At 44.8% G+C, this 17,213-nt stretch overlaps 13 non-coding genes and 1 pseudogene across 13 annotated transcripts; all 14 read left to right on the forward strand.

Annotated features, from left to right (window-relative positions):
* On the forward strand, positions 1–91 carry LOC141252235 (U2 spliceosomal RNA; annotated as a pseudogene; the record flags this gene model as incomplete).
* Positions 92–1,203: 1,112 nt separating this feature from the next.
* LOC141252227 (U2 spliceosomal RNA) lies at positions 1,204–1,394 on the forward strand. The gene has a single exon (XR_012313673.1). It is a non-coding gene; the product is annotated as a U2 spliceosomal RNA (small nuclear RNA).
* Positions 1,395–2,512: 1,118 nt separating this feature from the next.
* On the forward strand, positions 2,513–2,703 carry LOC141252236 (U2 spliceosomal RNA). The gene has a single exon (XR_012313681.1). It is a non-coding gene; the product is annotated as a U2 spliceosomal RNA (small nuclear RNA).
* Positions 2,704–3,818: 1,115 nt separating this feature from the next.
* On the forward strand, positions 3,819–4,009 carry LOC141252237 (U2 spliceosomal RNA). Its single transcript, XR_012313682.1, has one exon. It is a non-coding gene; the product is annotated as a U2 spliceosomal RNA (small nuclear RNA).
* Positions 4,010–5,124: 1,115 nt separating this feature from the next.
* On the forward strand, positions 5,125–5,315 carry LOC141252239 (U2 spliceosomal RNA). Its single transcript, XR_012313683.1, has one exon. It is a non-coding gene; the product is annotated as a U2 spliceosomal RNA (small nuclear RNA).
* A 1,115-nt stretch (positions 5,316–6,430) lies between these two features.
* Positions 6,431–6,621, forward strand: LOC141252217 (U2 spliceosomal RNA). Its single transcript, XR_012313663.1, has one exon. It is a non-coding gene; the product is annotated as a U2 spliceosomal RNA (small nuclear RNA).
* Positions 6,622–7,658: 1,037 nt separating this feature from the next.
* On the forward strand, positions 7,659–7,849 carry LOC141252216 (U2 spliceosomal RNA). The gene has a single exon (XR_012313662.1). It is a non-coding gene; the product is annotated as a U2 spliceosomal RNA (small nuclear RNA).
* Positions 7,850–8,961: 1,112 nt separating this feature from the next.
* On the forward strand, positions 8,962–9,152 carry LOC141252218 (U2 spliceosomal RNA). Its single transcript, XR_012313664.1, has one exon. It is a non-coding gene; the product is annotated as a U2 spliceosomal RNA (small nuclear RNA).
* Positions 9,153–10,267: 1,115 nt separating this feature from the next.
* Positions 10,268–10,458, forward strand: LOC141252219 (U2 spliceosomal RNA). The gene has a single exon (XR_012313665.1). It is a non-coding gene; the product is annotated as a U2 spliceosomal RNA (small nuclear RNA).
* A 1,112-nt stretch (positions 10,459–11,570) lies between these two features.
* Positions 11,571–11,761, forward strand: LOC141252220 (U2 spliceosomal RNA). The gene has a single exon (XR_012313666.1). It is a non-coding gene; the product is annotated as a U2 spliceosomal RNA (small nuclear RNA).
* Positions 11,762–12,873: 1,112 nt separating this feature from the next.
* Positions 12,874–13,064, forward strand: LOC141252221 (U2 spliceosomal RNA). Its single transcript, XR_012313667.1, has one exon. It is a non-coding gene; the product is annotated as a U2 spliceosomal RNA (small nuclear RNA).
* Positions 13,065–14,179: 1,115 nt separating this feature from the next.
* Positions 14,180–14,370, forward strand: LOC141252222 (U2 spliceosomal RNA). The gene has a single exon (XR_012313668.1). It is a non-coding gene; the product is annotated as a U2 spliceosomal RNA (small nuclear RNA).
* A 1,115-nt stretch (positions 14,371–15,485) lies between these two features.
* On the forward strand, positions 15,486–15,676 carry LOC141252223 (U2 spliceosomal RNA). The gene has a single exon (XR_012313669.1). It is a non-coding gene; the product is annotated as a U2 spliceosomal RNA (small nuclear RNA).
* Positions 15,677–16,791: 1,115 nt separating this feature from the next.
* LOC141252224 (U2 spliceosomal RNA) lies at positions 16,792–16,982 on the forward strand. The gene has a single exon (XR_012313670.1). It is a non-coding gene; the product is annotated as a U2 spliceosomal RNA (small nuclear RNA).
* The last annotated feature ends 231 nt before the right edge of the window (positions 16,983–17,213 follow it).

Genomic DNA, 17,213 nt, shown 5'->3' on the forward strand with positions numbered 1-17,213 from the left:
TTTTAGAACAGGGAGATGGAAAAAGAGCTTGCTCTGTCCACTCCACGCATTGACCTGGTATTGCAGTATCTCCAGGACCGGTGCACCCCTTCTTTAATGCAGTTTCTAAAATCAGAAAGAATTGAATTCAATGTTTTTTGTTCATTTTGCTTGTTTGTCGGATTTTGGGATGGACTCTTTGGCTTTGCTTTTCTTCTCCTCATTGGATTTTTCATGTTCAAAGTTGCAGAAGCCAGATTACAAGCTCATTTTGGTTCAACTTCAGCAACTGTGCATTGCATTGCCATGTAATGTGATGCAATGCTATCTTTCTAGCTCTCCCTTTTTACTTCCTTTTGGATAAACAGACATATTAGGCAAGCATTTTGGAGCTTTCACCTAAATAACTACAGGTGGTGAGATAAGCTGCACAATATAATTGACCTTTCAGTATATTGTTGCACACACACCATCTATTTAGCAAATGCCCTTGTTATCAACAGCAGCCTTTTAAACTCACCTGAGCTAACAGGTATGTGCGCTGGTTACTCTGCTGCGCTTAAAATTTCTTTTTTGGTTTGCTACAATGCCTTTTCTGAAACGTTGTCTCCTTCTGCTGGAACACTGACTTCTTTCATTTAATGCCTGCAGACTATAAAAGAGAACCCAACCCAAAAAGTTTGGTTGATTAGTCTGTGGCATTCTGTTAAACTGTTGCTTATGGCGGTCTCTGTGAGCTTCTCAGCGACATTCAGCCAGCCAGGTATCCTGCCTGCAGTAGATGGAATGTGGCAATGGAACGCTGGCTGCGCGTGTCATAATAGGCTCTGAGCCTTTATATACCTGTGCACAGCAGCAGCCACCTTCAGTCTGCTGCTGGACAGCCAGCAGCAGCAGCAGGAGAGGTATGTAATCAGGAGCCCTCCTGCTAAGGGTAGACAGCTGCTCGTTCCACCCCACCCCCCGCCTTAATTGGTTCTCCTCCCTTCCAACGGTGTTGAGGCGGGTGGGAACAGCAGGGGGTGAAGGTGCTGTGTTTAAAGAGGTGGAGTTATGCAGATCTAAAACGCGTGGATTGCAGCAGCAGCAAGCCGAAAAGTGCAGGCATGTAAGGGATCTAGAGGTTGACAACATGTCTTCTTAACGGGAGTCCAGGAGCTCATCTCCACAAATGGACTTTTCAGGATCCTTGGGTGGCTCCGTAGTTTGAAACCAATTCTGGTTATCGCTTCTCGGCCTTTTGGCTAAGATCAAGTGTAGTATCTGTTCTTATCAGTTTAATATCTGATACGTCCCCTATCTGGGGACCATATATTAAATGGATTTTTAGAACAGGGAGATGGAAAAAGAGCTTGCTCTGTCCACTCCACGCATTGACCTGGTATTGCAGTATCTCCAGGACCGGTGCACCCCTTCTTTAATGCAGTTTCTAAAATCAGAAAGAATTGAATTCAATGTTTTTTGTTCATTTTGCTTGTTTGTCGGATTTTGGGATGGACTCTTTGGCTTTGCTTTTCTTCTCCTCATTGGATTTTTCATGTTCAAAGTTGCAGAAGCCAGATTACAAGCTCATTTTGGTTCAACTTCAGCAACTGTGCATTGCATTGCCATGTAATGTGATGCAATGCTATCTTTCTAGCTCTCCCTTTTTACTTCCTTTTGGATAAACAGACATATTAGGCAAGCATTTTGGAGCTTTCACCTAAATAACTACAGGTGGTGAGATAAGCTGCACAATATAATTGACCTTTCAGTATATTGTTGCACACACACCATCTATTTAGCAAATGCCCTTGTTATCAACAGCAGCCTTTTAAACTCACCTGAGCTAACAGGTATGTGCGCTGGTTACTCTGCTGCGCTTAAAATTTCTTTTTTGGTTTGCTACAATGCCTTTTCTGAAACGTTGTCTCCTTCTGCTGGAACACTGACTTCTTTCATTTAATGCCTGCAGACTATAAAAGAGAACCCAACCCAAAAAGTTTGGTTGATTAGTCTGTGGCATTCTGTTAAACTGTTGCTTATGGCGGTCTCTGTGAGCTTCTCAGCGACATTCAGCCAGCCAGGTATCCTGCCTGCAGTAGATGGAATGTGGCAATGGAACGCTGGCTGCGCGTGTCATAATAGGCTCTGAGCCTTTATATACCTGTGCACAGCAGCAGCCACCTTCAGTCTGCTGCTGGACAGCCAGCAGCAGCAGCAGCAGCAGGAGAGGTATGTAATCAGGAGCCCTCCTGCTAAGGGTAGACAGCTGCTCGTTCCACCCCACCCCCCGCCTTAATTGGTTCTCCTCCCTTCCAACGGTGTTGAGGCGGGTGGGAACAGCAGGGGGTGAAGGTGCTGTGTTTAAAGAGGTGGAGTTATGCAGATCTAAAACGCGTGGATTGCAGCAGCAGCAAGCCGAAAAGTGCAGGCATGTAAGGGATCTAGAGGTTGACAACATGTCTTCTTAACGGGAGTCCAGGAGCTCATCTCCACAAATGGACTTTTCAGGATCCTTCTGTGGCTCCGTAGTTTGAAACCAATTCTGGTTATCGCTTCTCGGCCTTTTGGCTAAGATCAAGTGTAGTATCTGTTCTTATCAGTTTAATATCTGATACGTCCCCTATCTGGGGACCATATATTAAATGGATTTTTAGAACAGGGAGATGGAAAAAGAGCTTGCTCTGTCCACTCCACGCATTGACCTGGTATTGCAGTATCTCCAGGACCGGTGCACCCCTTCTTTAATGCAGTTTCTAAAATCAGAAAGAATTGAATTCAATGTTTTTTGTTCATTTTGCTTGTTTGTCGGATTTTGGGATGGACTCTTTGGCTTTGCTTTTCTTCTCCTCATTGGATTTTTCATGTTCAAAGTTGCAGAAGCCAGATTACAAGCTCATTTTGGTTCAACTTCAGCAACTGTGCATTGCATTGCCATGTAATGTGATGCAATGCTATCTTTCTAGCTCTCCCTTTTTACTTCCTTTTGGATAAACAGACATATTAGGCAAGCATTTTGGAGCTTTCACCTAAATAACTACAGGTGGTGAGATAAGCTGCACAATATAATTGACCTTTCAGTATATTGTTGCACACACACCATCTATTTAGCAAATGCCCTTGTTATCAACAGCAGCCTTTTAAACTCACCTGAGCTAACAGGTATGTGCGCTGGTTACTCTGCTGCGCTTAAAATTTCTTTTTTGGTTTGCTACAATGCCTTTTCTGAAACGTTGTCTCCTTCTGCTGGAACACTGACTTCTTTCATTTAATGCCTGCAGACTATAAAAGAGAACCCAACCCAAAAAGTTTGGTTGATTAGTCTGTGGCATTCTGTTAAACTGTTGCTTATGGTGGTCTCTGTGAGCTTCTCAGCGACATTCAGCCAGCCAGGTATCCTGCCTGCAGTAGATGGAATGTGGCAATGGAACGCTGGCTGCGCGTGTCATAATAGGCTCTGAGCCTTTATATACCTGTGCACAGCAGCAGCCACCTTCAGTCTGCTGCTGGACAGCCAGCAGCAGCAGCAGCAGGAGAGGTATGTAATCAGGAGCCCTCCTGCTAAGGGTAGACAGCTGCTCGTTCCACCCCACCCCCCGCCTTAATTGGTTCTCCTCCCTTCCAACGGTGTTGAGGCGGGTGGGAACAGCAGGGGGTGAAGGTGCTGTGTTTAAAGAGGTGGAGTTATTCAGATCTAAAACGCGTGGATTGCAGCAGCAGCAAGCCGAAAAGTGCAGGCATGTAAGGGATCTAGAGGTTGACAACATGTCTTCTTAACGGGAGTCCAGGAGCTCATCTCCACAAATGGACTTTTCAGGATCCTTGGGTGGCTCCGTAGTTTGAAACCAATTCTGGTTATCGCTTCTCGGCCTTTTGGCTAAGATCAAGTGTAGTATCTGTTCTTATCAGTTTAATATCTGATACGTCCCCTATCTGGGGACCATATATTAAATGGATTTTTAGAACAGGGAGATGGAAAAAGAGCTTGCTCTGTCCACTCCACGCATTGACCTGGTATTGCAGTATCTCCAGGACCGGTGCACCCCTTCTTTAATGCAGTTTCTAAAATCAGAAAGAATTGAATTCAATGGTTTTTGTTCATTTTGCTTGTTTGTGGGATTTTGGGATGGACTCTTTGGCTTTGCTTTTCTTCTCCTCATTTGATTTTTCATGTTCAAAGTTGCAGAAGCCAGATTACAAGCTCATTTTGGTTCAACTTCAGCAACTGTGCATTGCATTGCCATGTAATGTGATGCAATGCTATCTTTCTAGCTCTCCCTTTTTACTTCCTTTTGGATAAACAGACATATTAGGCAAGCATTTTGGAGCTTTCACCTAAATAACTACAGGTGGTGAGATAAGCTGCACAATATAATTGACCTTTCAGTATATTGTTGCACACACACCATCTATTTAGCAAATGCCCTTGTTATCAACAGCAGCCTTTTAAACTCACCTGAGCTAACAGGTATGTGCGCTGGTTACTCTGCTGCGCTTAAAATTTCTTTTTTGGTTTGCTACAATGCCTTTTCTGAAACGTTGTCTCCTTCTGCTGGAACACTGACTTCTTTCATTTAATGCCTGCAGACTATAAAAGAGAACCCAACCCAAAAAGTTTGGTTGATTAGTCTGTGGCATTCTGTTAAACTGTTGCTTATGGCGGTCTCTGTGAGCTTCTCAGCGACATTCAGCCAGCCAGGTATCCTGCCTGCAGTAGATGGAATGTGGCAATGGAACGCTGGCTGCGCGTGTCATAATAGGCTCTGAGCCTTTATATACCTGTGCACAGCAGCAGCCACCTTCAGTCTGCTGCTGGACAGCCAGCAGCAGCAGCAGCAGGAGAGGTATGTAATCAGGAGCCCTCCTGCTAAGGGTAGACAGCTGCTCGTTCCACCCCACCCCCCGCCTTAATTGGTTCTCCTCCCTTCCAACGGTGTTGAGGCGGGTGGGAACAGCAGGGGGTGAAGGTGCTGTGTTTAAAGAGGTGGAGTTATTCAGATCTAAAACGCGTGGATTGCAGCAGCAGCAAGCCGAAAAGTGCAGGCATGTAAGGGATCTAGAGGTTGACAACATGTCTTCTTAACGGGAGTCCAGGAGCTCATCTCCACAAATGGACTTTTCAGGATCCTTGGGTGGCTCCGTAGTTTGAAACCAATTCTGGTTATCGCTTCTCGGCCTTTTGGCTAAGATCAAGTGTAGTATCTGTTCTTATCAGTTTAATATCTGATACGTCCCCTATCTGGGGACCATATATTAAATGGATTTTTAGAACAGGGAGATGGAAAAAGAGCTTGCTCTGTCCACTCCACGCATTGACCTGGTATTGCAGTATCTCCAGGACCGGTGCACCCCTTCTTTAATGCAGTTTCTAAAATCAGAAAGAATTGAATTCAATGTTTTTTGTTCATTTTGCTTGTTTGTCGGATTTTGGGATAGACTCTTTGGCTTTGCTTTTCTTCTCCTCACTGGATTTTTCATGTTCAAAGTTGCAGAAGCCAGATTACAAGCTCATTTTGGTTCAACTTCAGCAACTGTGCATTGCATTGCCATGTAATGTGATGCAATGCTATCTTTCTAGCTCTCCCTTTTTACTTCCTTTTGGATAAACAGACATATTAGGCAAGCATTTTGGAGCTTTCACCTAAATAACTACAGGTGGTGAGATAAGCTGCACAATATAATTGACCTTTCAGTATATTGTTGCACACACACCATCTATTTAGCAAATGCCCTTGTTATCAACAGCAGCCTTTTAAACTCACCTGAGCTAACAGGTATGTGCGCTGGTTACTCTGCTGCGCTTAAAATTTCTTTTTTGGTTTGCTACAATGCCTTTTCTGAAACGTTGTCTCCTTCTGCTGGAACACTGACTTCTTTCATTTAATGCCTGCAGACTATAAAAGAGAACCCAACCCAAAAAGTTTGGTTGATTAGTCTGTGGCATTCTGTTAAACTGTTGCTTATGGCGGTCTCTGTGAGCTTCTCAGCGACATTCAGCCAGCCAGGTATCCTGCCTGCAGTAGATGGAATGTGGCAATGGAACGCTGGCTGCGCGTGTCATAATAGGCTCTGAGCCTTTATATACCTGTGCACAGCAGCAGCCACCTTCAATCTGCTGCTGGACAGCCAGCAGCAGCAGCAGCAGGAGAGGTATGTAATCAGGAGCCCTCCTGCTAAGGGTAGACAGCTGCTCGTTCCACCCCACCCCCCGCCTTAATTGGTTCTCCTCCCTTCCAACGGTGTTGAGGCGGGTGGGAACAGCAGGGGGTGAAGGTGCTGTGTTTAAAGAGGTGGAGTTATTCAGATCTAAAACGCGTGGATTGCAGCAGCAGCAAGCCGAAAAGTGCAGGCATGTAAGGGATCTAGAGGTTGACAACATGTCTTCTTAACGGGAGTCCAGGAGCTCATCTCCACAAATGGACTTTTCAGGATCCTTGGGTGGCTCCGTAGTTTGAAACCAATTCTGGTTATCGCTTCTCGGCCTTTTGGCTAAGATCAAGTGTAGTATCTGTTCTTATCAGTTTAATATCTGATACGTCCCCTATCTGGGGACCATATATTAAATGGATTTTTAGAACAGGGAGATGGAAAAAGAGCTTGCTCTGTCCACTCCACGCATTGACCTGGTATTGCAGTATCTCCAGGACCGGTGCACCCCTTCTTTAATGCAGTTTCTAAAATCAGAAAGAATTGAATTCAATGTTTTTTGTTCATTTTGCTTGTTTGTCGGATTTTGGGATGGACTCTTTGGCTTTGCTTTTCTTCTCCTCACTGGATTTTTCATGTTCAAAGTTGCAGAAGCCAGATTACAAGCTCATTTTGGTTCAACTTCAGCAACTGTGCATTGCATTGCCATGTAATGTGATGCAATGCTATCTTTCTAGCTCTCCCTTTTTACTTCCTTTTGGATAAACAGACATATTAGGCAAGCATTTTGGAGCTTTCACCTAAATAACTACAGGTGGTGAGATAAGCTGCACAATATAATTGACCTTTCAGTATATTGTTGCACACACACCATCTATTTAGCAAATGCCCTTGTTATCAACAGCAGCCTTTTAAACTCACCTGAGCTAACAGGTATGTGCGCTGGTTACTCTGCTGCGCTTAAAATTTCTTTTTTGGTTTGCTACAATGCCTTTTCTGAAACGTTGTCTCCTTCTGCTGGAACACTGACTTCTTTCATTTAATGCCTGCAGACTATAAAAGAGAACCCAACCCAAAAAGTTTGGTTGATTAGTCTGTGGCATTCTGTTAAACTGTTGCTTATGGCGGTCTCTGTGAGCTTCTCAGCGACATTCAGCCAGCCAGGTATCCTGCCTGCAGTAGATGGAATGTGGCAATGGAACGCTGGCTGCGCGTGTCATAATAGGCTCTGAGCCTTTATATACCTGTGCACAGCAGCAGCCACCTTCAGTCTGCTGCTGGACAGCCAGCAGCAGCAGCAGCAGGAGAGGTATGTAATCAGGAGCCCTCCTGCTAAGGGTAGACAGCTGCTCGTTCCACCCCTCCCCCCGCCTTAATTGGTTCTCCTCCCTTCCAACGGTGTTGAGGCGGGTGGGAACAGCAGGGGGTGAAGGTGTAAGGGATCTAGAGGTTGACAACATGTCTTCTTAACGGGAGTCCAGGAGCTCATCTCCACAAATGGACTTTTCAGGATCCTTGGGTGGCTCCGTAGTTTGAAACCAATTCTGGTTATCGCTTCTCGGCCTTTTGGCTAAGATCAAGTGTAGTATCTGTTCTTATCAGTTTAATATCTGATACGTCCCCTATCTGGGGACCATATATTAAATGGATTTTTAGAACAGGGAGATGGAAAAAGAGCTTGCTCTGTCCACTCCACGCATTGACCTGGTATTGCAGTATCTCCAGGATCGGTGCACCCCTTCTTTAATGCAGTTTCTAAAATCAGAAAGAATTGAATTCAATGTTTTTTGTTCATTTTGCTTGTTTGTCGGATTTTGGGATGGACTCTTTGGCTTTGCTTTTCTTCTCCTCATTGGATTTTTCATGTTCAAAGTTGCAGAAGCCAGATTACAAGCTCATTTTGGTTCAACTTCAGCAACTGTGCATTGCATTGCCATGTAATGTGATGCAATGCTATCTTTCTAGCTCTCCCTTTTTACTTCCTTTTGGATAAACAGACATATTAGGCAAGCATTTTGGAGCTTTCACCTAAATAACTACAGGTGGTGAGATAAGCTGCACAATATAATTGACCTTTCAGTATATTGTTGCACACACACCATCTATTTAGCAAATGCCCTTGTTATCAACAGCAGCCTTTTAAACTCACCTGAGCTAACAGGTATGTGCGCTGGTTACTCTGCTGCGCTTAAAATTTCTTTTTTGGTTTGCTACAATGCCTTTTCTGAAACGTTGTCTCCTTCTGCTGGAACACTGACTTCTTTCATTTAATGCCTGCAGACTATAAAAGAGAACCCAACCCAAAAAGTTTGGTTGATTAGTCTGTGGCATTCTGTTAAACTGTTGCTTATGGCGGTCTCTGTGAGCTTCTCAGCGACATTCAGCCAGCCAGGTATCCTGCCTGCAGTAGATGGAATGTGGCAATGGAACGCTGGCTGCGCGTGTCATAATAGGCTCTGAGCCTTTATATACCTGTGCACAGCAGCAGCCACCTTCAGTCTGCTGCTGGACAGCCAGCAGCAGCAGCAGGAGAGGTATGTAATCAGGAGCCCTCCTGCTAAGGGTAGACAGCTGCTCGTTCCACCCCACCCCCCGCCTTAATTGGTTCTCCTCCCTTCCAACGGTGTTGAGGCGGGTGGGAACAGCAGGGGGTGAAGGTGCTGTGTTTAAAGAGGTGGAGTTATGCAGATCTAAAACGCGTGGATTGCAGCAGCAGCAAGCCGAAAAGTGCAGGCATGTAAGGGATCTAGAGGTTGACAACATGTCTTCTTAACGGGAGTCCAGGAGCTCATCTCCACAAATGGACTTTTCAGGATCCTTGGGTGGCTCCGTAGTTTGAAACCAATTCTGGTTATCGCTTCTCGGCCTTTTGGCTAAGATCAAGTGTAGTATCTGTTCTTATCAGTTTAATATCTGATACGTCCCCTATCTGGGGACCATATATTAAATGGATTTTTAGAACAGGGAGATGGAAAAAGAGCTTGCTCTGTCCACTCCACGCATTGACCTGGTATTGCAGTATCTCCAGGACCGGTGCACCCCTTCTTTAATGCAGTTTCTAAAATCAGAAAGAATTGAATTCAATGTTTTTTGTTCATTTTGCTTGTTTGTCGGATTTTGGGATGGACTCTTTGGCTTTGCTTTTCTTCTCCTCATTGGATTTTTCATGTTCAAAGTTGCAGAAGCCAGATTACAAGCTCATTTTGGTTCAACTTCAGCAACTGTGCATTGCATTGCCATGTAATGTGATGCAATGCTATCTTTCTAGCTCTCCCTTTTTACTTCCTTTTGGATAAACAGACATATTAGGCAAGCATTTTGGAGCTTTCACCTAAATAACTACAGGTGGTGAGATAAGCTGCACAATATAATTGACCTTTCAGTATATTGTTGCACACACACCATCTATTTAGCAAATGCCCTTGTTATCAACAGCAGCCTTTTAAACTCACCTGAGCTAACAGGTATGTGCGCTGGTTACTCTGCTGCGCTTAAAATTTCTTTTTTGGTTTGCTACAATGCCTTTTCTGAAACGTTGTCTCCTTCTGCTGGAACACTGACTTCTTTCATTTAATGCCTGCAGACTATAAAAGAGAACCCAACCCAAAAAGTTTGGTTGATTAGTCTGTGGCATTCTGTTAAACTGTTGCTTATGGCGGTCTCTGTGAGCTTCTCAGCGACATTCAGCCAGCCAGGTATCCTGCCTGCAGTAGATGGAATGTGGCAATGGAACGCTGGCTGCGCGTGTCATAATAGGCTCTGAGCCTTTATATACCTGTGCACAGCAGCAGCCACCTTCAGTCTGCTGCTGGACAGCCAGCAGCAGCAGCAGCAGGAGAGGTATGTAATCAGGAGCCCTCCTGCTAAGGGTAGACAGCTGCTCGTTCCACCCCTCCCCCCGCCTTAATTGGTTCTCCTCCCTTCCAACGGTGTTGAGGCGGGTGGGAACAGCAGGGGGTGAAGGTGCTGTGTTTAAAGAGGTGGAGTTATGCAGATCTAAAACGCGTGGATTGCAGCAGCAGCAAGCCGAAAAGTGCAGGCATGTAAGGGATCTAGAGGTTGACAACATGTCTTCTTAACGGGAGTCCAGGGGCTCATCTCCACAAATGGACTTTTCAGGATCCTTGGGTGGCTCCGTAGTTTGAAACCAATTCTGGTTATCGCTTCTCGGCCTTTTGGCTAAGATCAAGTGTAGTATCTGTTCTTATCAGTTTAATATCTGATACGTCCCCTATCTGGGGACCATATATTAAATGGATTTTTAGAACAGGGAGATGGAAAAAGAGCTTGCTCTGTCCACTCCACGCATTGACCTGGTATTGCAGTATCTCCAGGACCGGTGCACCCCTTCTTTAATGCAGTTTCTAAAATCAGAAAGAATTGAATTCAATGTTTTTTGTTCATTTTGCTTGTTTGTCGGATTTTGGGATGGACTCTTTGGCTTTGCTTTTCTTCTCCTCATTGGATTTTTCATGTTCAAAGTTGCAGAAGCCAGATTACAAGCTCATTTTGGTTCAACTTCAGCAACTGTGCATTGCATTGCCATGTAATGTGATGCAATGCTATCTTTCTAGCTCTCCCTTTTTACTTCCTTTTGGATAAACAGACATATTAGGCAAGCATTTTGGAGCTTTCACCTAAATAACTACAGGTGGTGAGATAAGCTGCACAATATAATTGACCTTTCAGTATATTGTTGCACACACACCATCTATTTAGCAAATGCCCTTGTTATCAACAGCAGCCTTTTAAACTCACCTGAGCTAACAGGTATGTGCGCTGGTTACTCTGCTGCGCTTAAAATTTCTTTTTTGGTTTGCTACAATGCCTTTTCTGAAACGTTGTCTCCTTCTGCTGGAACACTGACTTCTTTCATTTAATGCCTGCAGACTATAAAAGAGAACCCAACCCAAAAAGTTTGGTTGATTAGTCTGTGGCATTCTGTTAAACTGTTGCTTATGGCGGTCTCTGTGAGCTTCTCAGCGACATTCAGCCAGCCAGGTATCCTGCCTGCAGTAGATGGAATGTGGCAATGGAACGCTGGCTGCGCGTGTCATAATAGGCTCTGAGCCTTTATATACCTGTGCACAGCAGCAGCCACCTTCAGTCTGCTGCTGGACAGCCAGCAGCAGCAGCAGGAGAGGTATGTAATCAGGAGCCCTCCTGCTAAGGGTAGACAGCTGCTCGTTCCACCCCACCCCCCGCCTTAATTGGTTCTCCTCCCTTCCAACGGTGTTGAGGCGGGTGGGAACAGCAGGGGGTGAAGGTGCTGTGTTTAAAGAGGTGGAGTTATGCAGATCTAAAACGCGTGGATTGCAGCAGCAGCAAGCCGAAAAGTGCAGGCATGTAAGGGATCTAGAGGTTGACAACATGTCTTCTTAACGGGAGTCCAGGAGCTCATCTCCACAAATGGACTTTTCAGGATCCTTGGGTGGCTCCGTAGTTTGAAACCAATTCTGGTTATCGCTTCTCGGCCTTTTGGCTAAGATCAAGTGTAGTATCTGTTCTTATCAGTTTAATATCTGATACGTCCCCTATCTGGGGACCATATATTAAATGGATTTTTAGAACAGGGAGATGGAAAAAGAGCTTGCTCTGTCCACTCCACGCATTGACCTGGTATTGCAGTATCTCCAGGACCGGTGCACCCCTTCTTTAATGCAGTTTCTAAAATCAGAAAGAATTGAATTCAATGTTTTTTGTTCATTTTGCTTGTTTGTCGGATTTTGGGATGGACTCTTTGGCTTTGCTTTTCTTCTCCTCATTGGATTTTTCATGTTCAAAGTTGCAGAAGCCAGATTACAAGCTCATTTTGGTTCAACTTCAGCAACTGTGCATTGCATTGCCATGTAATGTGATGCAATGCTATCTTTCTAGCTCTCCCTTTTTACTTCCTTTTGGATAAACAGACATATTAGGCAAGCATTTTGGAGCTTTCACCTAAATAACTACAGGTGGTGAGATAAGCTGCACAATATAATTGACCTTTCAGTATATTGTTGCACACACACCATCTATTTAGCAAATGCCCTTGTTATCAACAGCAGCCTTTTAAACTCACCTGAGCTAACAGGTATGTGCGCTGGTTACTCTGCTGCGCTTAAAATTTCTTTTTTGGTTTGCTACAATGCCTTTTCTGAAACGTTTTCTCCTTCTGCTGGAACACTGACTTCTTTCATTTAATGCCTGCAGACTATAAAAGAGAACCCAACCCAAAAAGTTTGGTTGATTAGTCTGTGGCATTCTGTTAAACTGTTGCTTATGGCGGTCTCTGTGAGCTTCTCAGCGACATTCAGCCAGCCAGGTATCCTGCCTGCAGTAGATGGAATGTGGCAATGGAACGCTGGCTGCGCGTGTCATAATAGGCTCTGAGCCTTTATATACCTGTGCACAGCAGCAGCCACCTTCAGTCTGCTGCTGGACAGCCAGCAGCAGCAGCAGGAGAGGTATGTAATCAGGAGCCCTCCTGCTAAGGGTAGACAGCTGCTCGTTCCACCCCACCCCCCGCCTTAATTGGTTCTCCTCCCTTCCAACGGTGTTGAGGCGGGTGGGAACAGCAGGGGGTGAAGGTGCTGTGTTTAAAGAGGTGGAGTTATGCAGATCTAAAACGCGTGGATTGCAGCAGCAGCAAGCCGAAAAGTGCAGGCATGTAAGGGATCTAGAGGTTGACAACATGTCTTCTTAACGGGAGTCCAGGAGCTCATCTCCACAAATGGACTTTTCAGGATCCTTGGGTGGCTCCGTAGTTTGAAACCAATTCTGGTTATCGCTTCTCGGCCTTTTGGCTAAGATCAAGTGTAGTATCTGTTCTTATCAGTTTAATATCTGATACGTCCCCTATCTGGGGACCATATATTAAATGGATTTTTAGAACAGGGAGATGGAAAAAGAGCTTGCTCTGTCCACTCCACGCATTGACCTGGTATTGCAGTATCTCCAGGACCGGTGCACCCCTTCTTTAATGCAGTTTCTAAAATCAGAAAGAATTGAATTCAATGTTTTTTGTTCATTTTGCTTGTTTGTCGGATTTTGGGATGGACTCTTTGGCTTTGCTTTTCTTCTCCTCATTGGATTTTTCATGTTCAAAGTTGCAGAAGCCAGATTACAAGCTCATTTTGGTTCAACTTCAGCAACTGTGCATTGCATTGCCATGTAATGTGATGCAATGCTATCTTTCTAGCTCTCCCTTTTTACTTCCTTTTGGATAAACAGACATATTAGGCAAGCATTTTGGAGCTTTCACCTAAATAACTACAGGTGGTGAGATAAGATGCACAATATAATTGACCTTTCAGTATATTGTTGCACACACACCATCTATTTAGCAAATGCCCTTGTTATCAACAGCAGCCTTTTAAACTCACCTGAGCTAACAGGTATGTGCGCTGGTTACTCTGCTGCGCTTAAAATTTCTTTTTTGGTTTGCTACAATGCCTTTTCTGAAACGTTGTCTCCTTCTGCTGGAACACTGACTTCTTTCATTTAATGCCTGCAGACTATAAAAGAGAACCCAACCCAAAAAGTTTGGTTGATTAGTCTGTGGCATTCTGTTAAACTGTTGCTTATGGCGGTCTCTGTGAGCTTCTCAGCGACATTCAGCCAGCCAGGTATCCTGCCTGCAGTAGATGGAATGTGGCAATGGAACGCTGGCTGCGCGTGTCATAATAGGCTCTGAGCCTTTATATACCTGTGCACAGCAGCAGCCACCTTCAGTCTGCTGCTGGACAGCCAGCAGCAGCAGCAGCAGGAGAGGTATGTAATCAGGAGCCCTCCTGCTAAGGGTAGACAGCTGCTCGTTCCACCCCACCCCCCGCCTTAATTGGTTCTCCTCCCTTCCAACGGTGTTGAGGCGGGTGGGAACAGCAGGGGGTGAAGGTGCTGTGTTTAAAGAGGTGGAGTTATGCAGATCTAAAACGCGTGGATTGCAGCAGCAGCAAGCCGAAAAGTGCAGGCATGTAAGGGATCTAGAGGTTGACAACATGTCTTCTTAACGGGAGTCCAGGAGCTTATCTCCACAAATGGACTTTTCAGGATCCTTGGGTGGCTCCGTAGTTTGAAACCAATTCTGGTTATCGCTTCTCGGCCTTTTGGCTAAGATCAAGTGTAGTATCTGTTCTTATCAGTTTAATATCTGATACGTCCCCTATCTGGGGACCATATATTAAATGGATTTTTAGAACAGGGAGATGGAAAAAGAGCTTGCTCTGTCCACTCCACGCATTGACCTGGTATTGCAGTATCTCCAGGACCGGTGCACCCCTTCTTTAATGCAGTTTCTAAAATCAGAAAGAATTGAATTCAATGTTTTTTGTTCATTTTGCTTGTTTGTCGGATTTTGGGATGGACTCTTTGGCTTTGCTTTTCTTCTCCTCATTGGATTTTTCATGTTCAAAGTTGCAGAAGCCAGATTACAAGCTCATTTTGGTTCAACTTCAGCAACTGTGCATTGCATTGCCATGTAATGTGATGCAATGCTATCTTTCTAGCTCTCCCTTTTTACTTCCTTTTGGATAAACAGACATATTAGGCAAGCATTTTGGAGCTTTCACCTAAATAACTACAGGTGGTGAGATAAGCTGCACAATATAATTGACCTTTCAGTATATTGTTGCACACACACCATCTATTTAGCAAATGCCCTTGTTATCAACAGCAGCCTTTTAAACTCACCTGAGCTAACAGGTATGTGCGCTGGTTACTCTGCTGCGCTTAAAATTTCTTTTTTGGTTTGCTACAATGCCTTTTCTGAAACGTTGTCTCCTTCTGCTGGAACACTGACTTCTTTCATTTAATGCCTGCAGACTATAAAAGAGAACCCAACCCAAAAAGTTTGGTTGATTAGTCTGTGGCATTCTGTTAAACTGTTGCTTATGGCGGTCTCTGTGAGCTTCTCAGCGACATTCAGCCAGCCAGGTATCCTGCCTGCAGTAGATGGAATGTGGCAATGGAACGCTGGCTGCGCGTGTCATAATAGGCTCTGAGCCTTTATATACCTGTGCACAGCAGCAGCCACCTTCAGTCTGCTGCTGGACAGCCAGCAGCAGCAGCAGCAGGAGAGGTATGTAATCAGGAGCCCTCCTGCTAAGGGTAGACAGCTGCTCGTTCCACCCCACCCCCCGCCTTAATTGGTTCTCCTCCCTTCCAACGGTGTTGAGGCGGGTGGGAACAGCAGGGGGTGAAGGTGCTGTGTTTAAAGAGGTGGAGTTATGCAGATCTAAAACGCGTGGATTGCAGCAGCAGCAAGCCGAAAAGTGCAGGCATGTAAGGGATCTAGAGGTTGACAACATGTCTTCTTAACGGGAGTCCAGGAGCTCATCTCCACAAATGGACTTTTCAGGATCCTTGGGTGGCTCCGTAGTTTGAAACCAATTCTGGTTATCGCTTCTCGGCCTTTTGGCTAAGATCAAGTGTAGTATCTGTTCTTATCAGTTTAATATCTGATACGTCCCCTATCTGGGGACCATATATTAAATGGATTTTTAGAACAGGGAGATGGAAAAAGAGCTTGCTCTGTCCACTCCACGCATTGACCTGGTATTGCAGTATCTCCAGGACCGGTGCACCCCTTCTTTAATGCAGTTTCTAAAATCAGAAAGAATTGAATTCAATGTTTTTTGTTCATTTTGCTTGTTTGTCGGATTTTGGGATGGACTCTTTGGCTTTGCTTTTCTTCTCCTCATTGGATTTTTCATGTTCAAAGTTGCAGAAGCCAGATTACAAGCTCATTTTGGTTCAACTTCAGCAACTGTGCATTGCATTGCCATGTAATGTGATGCAATGCTATCTTTCTAGCTCTCCCTTTTTACTTCCTTTTGGATAAACAGACATATTAGGCAAGCATTTTGGAGCTTTCACCTAAATAACTACAGGTGGTGAGATAAGCTGCACAATATAATTGACCTTTCAGTATATTGTTGCACACACACCATCTATTTAGCAAATGCCCTTGTTATCAACAGCAGCCTTTTAAACTCACCTGAGCTAACAGGTATGTGCGCTGGTTACTCTGCTGCGCTTAAAATTTCTTTTTTGGTTTGCTACAATGCCTTTTCTGAAACGTTGTCTCCTTCTGCTGGAACACTGACTTCTTTCATTTAATGCCTGCAGACTATAAAAGAGAACCCAACCCAAAAAGTTTGGTTGATTAGTCTGTGGCATTCTGTTAAACTGTTGCTTATGGCGGTCTCTGTGAGCTTCTCAGCGACATTCAGCCAGCCAGGTATCCTGCCTGCAGTAGATGGAATGTGGCAATGGAACGCTGGCTGCGCGTGTCATAATAGGCTCTGAGCCTTTATATACCTGTGCACAGCAGCAGCCACCTTCAGTCTGCTGCTGGACAGCCAGCAGCAGCAGCAGCAGGAGAGGTATGTAATCAGGAGCCCTCCTGCTAAGGGTAGACAGCTGCTCGTTCCACCCCACCCCCCGCCTTAATTGGTTCTCCTCCCTTCCAACGGTGTTGAGGCGGGTGGGAACAGCAGGGGGTGAAGGTGCTGTGTTTAAAGAGGTGGAGTTATGCAGATCTAAAACGCGTGGATTGCAGCAGCAGCAAGCCGAAAAGTGCAGGCATGTAAGGGATCTAGAGGTTGACAACATGTCTTCTTAACGGGAGTCCAGGAGCTTATCTCCACAAATGGACTTTTCAGGATCCTTGGGTGGCTCCGTAGTTTGAAACCAATTCTGGTTATCGCTTCTCGGCCTTTTGGCTAAGATCAAGTGTAGTATCTGTTCTTATCAGTTTAATATCTGATACGTCCCCTATCTGGGGACCATATATTAAATGGATTTTTAGAACAGGGAGATGGAAAAAGAGCTTGCTCTGTCCACTCCACGCATTGACCTGGTATTGCAGTATCTCCAGGACCGGTGCACCCCTTCTTTAATGCAGTTTCTAAAATCAGAAAGAATTGAATTCAATGTTTTTTGTTCATTTTGCTTGTTTGTCGGATTTTGGGATGGACTCTTTGGCTTTGCTTTTCTTCTCCTCATTGGATTTTTCATGTTCAAAGTTGCAGAAGCCAGATTACAAGCTCATTTTGGTTCAACTCCAGCAACTGTGCATTGCATTGCCATGTAATGTGATGCAATGCTATCTTTCTAGCTCTCCC

This window comes from Phyllobates terribilis, unplaced genomic scaffold (genome assembly GCF_046119375.1).
Source record: "Phyllobates terribilis strain yellow unplaced genomic scaffold, ASM4611937v1 Scaffold_8461__1_contigs__length_29661, whole genome shotgun sequence".
Classification (NCBI taxonomy): Eukaryota; Metazoa; Chordata; class Amphibia; order Anura; family Dendrobatidae; genus Phyllobates; species Phyllobates terribilis.